The sequence below is a fragment of the Elephantulus edwardii genome, unplaced genomic scaffold, assembly GCF_000299155.1.
Source record: "Elephantulus edwardii isolate Elephantulus edwardi_28Jun2011 unplaced genomic scaffold, EleEdw1.0 scaffold00186, whole genome shotgun sequence".
Lineage (NCBI taxonomy): Eukaryota > Metazoa > Chordata > Mammalia > Macroscelidea > Macroscelididae > Elephantulus > Elephantulus edwardii.
The window spans coordinates 1132269-1138503 of NW_006399936.1; the positions used below are offsets into that span (position 1 = coordinate 1132269).

The window sequence follows — 6235 nt, forward strand, 5'->3', positions numbered from 1 at the left end:
AGAAAGCGGCGGTAGAGAAAACAGTGCAACAATGAATGAATGGAAATCCAAAATCTCTGCATAGGGTCATTAAAATTAATAAAATAAAACTTTTTTAAAAAGACAAAACATCAGAAAGGAAAAGAAAAATAAAACAATCAAAAGATATGTAAGGGGGGAAAGAAACAATAAGAATGACAAGGAAATAATGCCCCAAGTGGAAGGTTGTTGCAGACCAAGGGTCCCAAAGAATAGAATAATCTTTTAATTATTAATAAAGAGACAAACAGCCAGGAATGTGATAAAGCAGAGAGCATAAAACAAGGGGCCAGCAGTTCTAGACTGAAGACCCCAAGCCAAGCTTCTGTGTCTTTATTGAAAATTATCAGGAAGTAAATCACCAAGAGAATTCAATGCAAATGAAGCCAATCTCTTTCTATTGAAAACCTTCTGCTTGACTCAGGAAGGAGGGGTTCATAAATGCAAGAATTTGGTTTACCCTTAACTATTAACCTTGATGCCTCAGGGTGAACTCTAGCTCAGGAAGTAACACTCCCTCTGTAGGGGGCCCCTTGCTGTCTCCTGTCTTGCAGGGAACAAACAGCTCATTTTCTAGGATATGCCACAAGAGAAATCCTGACTTATAAATCTGTAATTCCTTCAATTCCTGAACAAGGGTTTTCATATAATATTTGGTATAAAGTTTGGCTTCCCATACATCTACACACAGAGTCAATCTTGGAAAGCTAACAGGGCTAAGAGGTGAGGGAAGAAGAGGACCTAGTGCATTTAGTTTTCTTTTTCTTAAGGGCAGGTACCAATATTTCAATCATCAGGACCCAGGTGAAAAGATGCAGGGTGCTCGGCGGCTCTGCACCAGCCCACCATGACCAAGACTCATTTGTACAGTAAACCTAGACGACACAGAACTAAGATGCAGATGCTTGACATCACTTTCAGAATAGTTTCATTCTGCACAAGGACATTATTCTATAGTTTATATATTCTTATCATATTCTATGTATTACATCACATATATTCTATAGTTTAACCCCCTCACTATACCTATTGGATCACTGGAGCAGCAGGACAAGTAAGTAGCTACAGAAAAAGACTCACCGCCGAGTCAGTTCCAAGCCTCCACTGGGTTTTCAAAGCTAGAAACTGGGAGACAGCCCATCTTTCTACTGCAGGGTTGCCCGAAAAGTCAAATTTCCCAGGAGACATGCAGCCTTTGGGGTAAGTGCACAACTCCCTGCAGACTCTGCCACCAGGGCTCCCCCTCTCCTACAGAAGAGAGTTGCCAAAAGGCAAAGATGTAGCCACTTGTTGGGAATATCTGACTAAAGGAATTGCTCTTGATGAAACTTGAGGGTCCAAGACAAAAGCTGAGCTTCCTCAATAGGGAAAACTGGCTGACCAAAACCCTGTTCCACATGCCATCGTGATGTCTTAAAAGTGCAGGCTACGGGGAGCTCTGGTGGCCTAGTGGCAAGGAGCTGCAACTACAACCCCAGAGGAGCACGGTTCGAATCCACCAGATGCTCTGCCGGGGAATGAGGGACAATCTCCTCCTGTACCAGTCAGATCTGATTTGACGGTACACGCAAATAAAAAAATTAAAAAAAAAAAAAAGTGCAGGCTTGTTAACCCCAAGGTGCACTCACCATTTTTTAACCCTCATTGAAACATCTCTGTAGACTCAAAACAAATTCTGGTGTCCTCCAGAATGCCCAGGTTCAGTCACCAGGTCTGTTCCAACTCTTCTCACTTCCATTTTTCATTTTCAGCGTCGTCACTGCCCCCATGTGGCTCATGCCTAGCATCTCACCAGCAACAGGCCTCCAAACTGGTTTCTGAGACTGTTACTGAAATCGTCCATTTTTTTGCCTTAAGAGCTGCAGACTTGAACTACAAAGAGGCTTGGTTTATGGCAGCTGGAGCACAAATCTCCATCGAGTAGGCCACCAGAGCTCCTTTACCCACAGGATTTCTATATACGTCTTGTCTGACCCTGGTCTGCTCCTCCATCAATCCAGCCACTCTTCTCAAGACACACAGCATCCCAGCGTGTGATGCCGGCTGAGCTCTGAATACTTTGAAATAAACTCCTACCTGTGCCAGCACACCCATGGGCACACCTTCCTGCACCACACTGTTGTGACCTATTTCCACACTACACTAGACAGAGCTACATAAAAACCCATCTTCTCACTCTCGCTTCAGCAGCACATATACTGAAATTGGAACAATAAAGATTAGCATGGCCCCTGCCCAAGAATGACATGCAAACTCGTAAAGCAGTCCATAGTTTTAGATGTTCCTGACATCAAACCAGACTGGGAAGATGTGAAGGTCGTGCAGAGAATGAAGCGGTTTAAGTTAAGCTGCCACCTGAGAGCGCTACTGGCCTTCCGGCAAGTGTCCACTGCTGCCCTGCACCTGGGTATGACCGAGTGCCTCACACCCTGGATGCCGCTCTACCTTAATTTACAAATAATTACAGCTTTAAAAAAAAAAAATCTTTCAACCTCTGTACAGGTGTTACCTATAGAATCTCAGTCACTCAGAGCTGGCCTCCCATTGGCTTTCCAAGGTTGTAAATCACACGAAGATGACCTTTCTCACTAAGGCAGTGGGTGGATTCCAACATGTGGGTTATCAAAATGAACCCACTGGCACTCCTTCTCATGTAAAAAGTGACCAATAAATGCTATTATGTATCTCGAGTGTCTAAGAGGGAGTGTTTTTAAAATGCAACTTCACAGAACTGTTTCTTACATACCCATCATTACCACTTTCCATGCATGGTGCGTCTTCAAAACTATAGCTACAAATGACCAGAGCAGAAGTGGTTTGAAGAAACAGCTGGATTTTTTGTGGCTTTGTTTTGGGGTTTTTTTACATATAGAAATTTGACATTTTCATCAAAACTCTTGGCCATTCCATCTTGCCTTTGTAGGAAGGCCTAAAGAGATGCACTGACCACTTTGACAATCTTAAAGCAGACTCCAACAGCATGACCTTTGCAACCAAATCCATCAACATCGTTTTCCTCAATAAAATTCAAGCATCCATAATTAGGCACAAAGGCTGTGATTTTCTTGCTGTTCTGACACACTAATAGCGGAATTGGACTGCTTGGTCGCAACACCAACTTTTTCCAACAATTCCCTTTGCATGAGATGCGCCTCCAAAGGAGCTGGCCTTCAAAGGAGCGCCCAAATAGGTTTTGTACTGTTTATTATGCCACTTCTAGTCACGCCGGCAGTTGCGCAGTTTCCTGGAGGTACAAACACCTCAACACTTGCCCATGTCAGCCCGACCACGGATCCAAGTCAAAGAGAAGAAACAGCTTCTACATAAACAATCTTGAGGGTCCTCTTCTGCAGTAGGGAGAGCAAGGGTCTACTAGAAGTTACCCCAGTTCTCAGGTACAGCACAATGGTTAAAGGTGGAAGGCCTGGTCAAAGAACACAGGTTCAAATCTTAGCTCCACATCTCATCAGCTATGCAATTTTCGGTTTGTGCTTCAGCATCCCCAAATGTAAACTGAAGCGACAACTTACCACCTAATCGAAACAGATCCCTAACAAGTAAGTATCCGACAGATAGTAAAAAAATATAATCCCCTCTGGAAAGACTGTCCATCACTGATCTGTCAGTGTGTGGTACCGTGGTGGCTTACGGGTACTTGGAAGTATTTCAAATACCAGCAAGGTCACCTGCGGTGGAAAGGATTCAGTGGAGCTTCCCGACAGAAAGATGGGACACAATGTCAGATGGCTCTTAGGTGAAAGCAGAGAATACCAGAATGATCTTGTGTTTTATTAACTATATAAAACCATTTCGCTGTGTGACTAAATTATGGGTAACATTTGGAAGAATGGAAATTCCCGAACACTTAATTGTGCTCAGTTGTTCAAACAGAACAAGGAGATACTGCAGCTTAAAATGAAAGGTGTGCGTCAAAAGTTGTACCTTTCACCCTGTTACTGATCACCGTTCCAAGCTGGAACTGACCCAGAGCTGGCCCTCTAGGGGATTTTCACAGGCAGTTAATTAAATGCACAGGAGATTATACATCCTTCTCCCACAAAGCAGCTGGTTAATCTGAATCCCGTGTCTTAAGATTTGTAGTGCAGCTTCTTACCACTAGGCCACCCTTACCCACGCATGCTAATTCAAGCAGCCGGACTATAAGAAATGACAGGACATTAGGATTACAGGAAGACTCATCAACCTGTTGTTACGCAGATAGCATCCATGTTTGCAAGAGGGCTTCAAACACTTATTGAGGATCTAAGACTACAGTATGGATTATGCCTCAGTATAAAGAAAACAAAAATCCTCACAAAAGGACCAATAAGAAAATACTGACATTTTCAATTTCCTCTTACTTGGATAGATCCATAATCAACATCCAAGGAAACATTTGTAAAGCTATTATACAAGAGGCAATCCCCAAGTATCAACAAGAAATCATTTATAGGGATGTAGTGTACGGAAGAGAACAAAAAGGGGGGAATCAACATATTACGTTGGACAAATCTGCCAAAGTGCTAAAAAAGCAAGGATGTCTGTACACTTGCCCACACCATGGTATTCTCAACACCTTCATATGCACAAAGTCAACAGAGAGTAAGGTAGCCAGTACTGATGCTTCTGAATTATGGTGGTGGTGGAGTATGGAGCACACCAGACTGCCAAAGGCCAAACCCATCTAGTCTTCCATTGATGGAGAGCATTCCCTGGCTGTGGACCTCAAGGGCCATGAATGTAGCCAACAATGTGAACAGACCAAAGCACAGCCCTCACCAAGCACATTAAGTTCCTGTGTAGCTTCTCGTCCTACCCGAGACATGCATGGGACTACACAGTCTCAGAGGACAAACTGGCCATTGAGTTTATCCAGAAGGGTGAGGGCACACATCCTCACCAAGAGGCAGCTGAGCAATGTCCTGATCGTAATAAGGTGGCAGCCTAGGGCTGAGCCCATCTATGGCCCTTGAACCCCTCAAGTAACACAATAAAATGTAAAAGGGGGAATAAAGAGGGAGAATTAAAAACAAAAAAAAATGTAAAAGGGGGAGAAAATCGGCTCATGTACTCCAGACATGTCAGGAGAGACGCCTTGAAAGCTGACATGGTGCATGAATGACAGAGGCTTGGCAGAGGAACTCAACCCCAACGATTGCAGCAATGGGCTTAACGGTAGTACAGGGTCAGAAAAAGTTGCCATCAGTTGTACGTGGAGCGGCTAAGTCGGAGTCCAAGACATTTCTCTGCCCTATATGGCAGCCTTAAACTATGATCAACATCAGGAGCTTGTTAAGAAACTAACATCTTTATGCAGTCCATAAAGAACAGATAGGTCTTGGGCAAAGGGCAGCCAGAGTGCTCCCTGGAGGCAAAAATGGCAATCTGTCTCTCATACTTTGGAAAGGTGAAGGGTCAATGAATAGAGGAAGACATTCAACGAGATGGATTGGTAGTCACTGCAGCAATGGGGTCAAGTGTTAGAGATGAAGCTGACACAGGATAAAATAGGATCTGGGTCCCTTGTTCACAGGGTCACTATGAGCTATACTCAACACCTAAACATCCTCTAGTTAATCAAACCCACACTAACAGAATCACAAAGTAACTCGTATGTACAAGCACACATTCAAGATAGGCATGCAGAGGGCTGCTTTAAGAGTTTTGATGGTGATGGTTCTATCAAGTTGACTATAGTCTTATGAACCAAGGATCTGAACCTTCCCTCTACCTTGTGCCATCCTCACCATCTCAAATATACTTGAGCCCATTGTTACCATAACCGTGTCAAGCCATCTTGCTGTGGGTCTCCCTCTCCTATTCGGACCCTCCACCTTTCCAAGTAGTGTCCTCCAAAAACCAGCTCCAACATATCTAAGTATGAGACAAAGCTTCACCATTCTTACTTTCAAGGACTATGAAGGTTATACAACAAGAAGTTCTGCATTTAATCCCCCCAATCTGACCACTTCAGGTGGTGGTAATTAGACCTGAAATCAGAGTGGTTTCACAGGATAGGATTGGTTTGGCTGTACCTAAGGTAATTAGCAATCTTAGTTGCTCCACCCTCCGGTCAAAGGCATGGTCAACAAGAAGCAAATCTGGAGTTCACTCTACTCAGGGTCACAGGGAGGCACAAGATGGGGCTGCTCTGCCTAAGCAATAAAGATGAAATACACTGTTGGTGGGAGTGTAAAATGGTGCAACCCCTGTGGAA

General features: G+C 43.8%; 1 pseudogene; it reads right to left on the reverse strand.

Moving 5' to 3' along the window:
• Positions 1-2880: 2880 nt before the first annotated feature.
• LOC102851878 lies at positions 2881-3294 on the reverse strand (annotated as a pseudogene).
• Positions 3295-6235: the final 2941 nt, after the last annotated feature.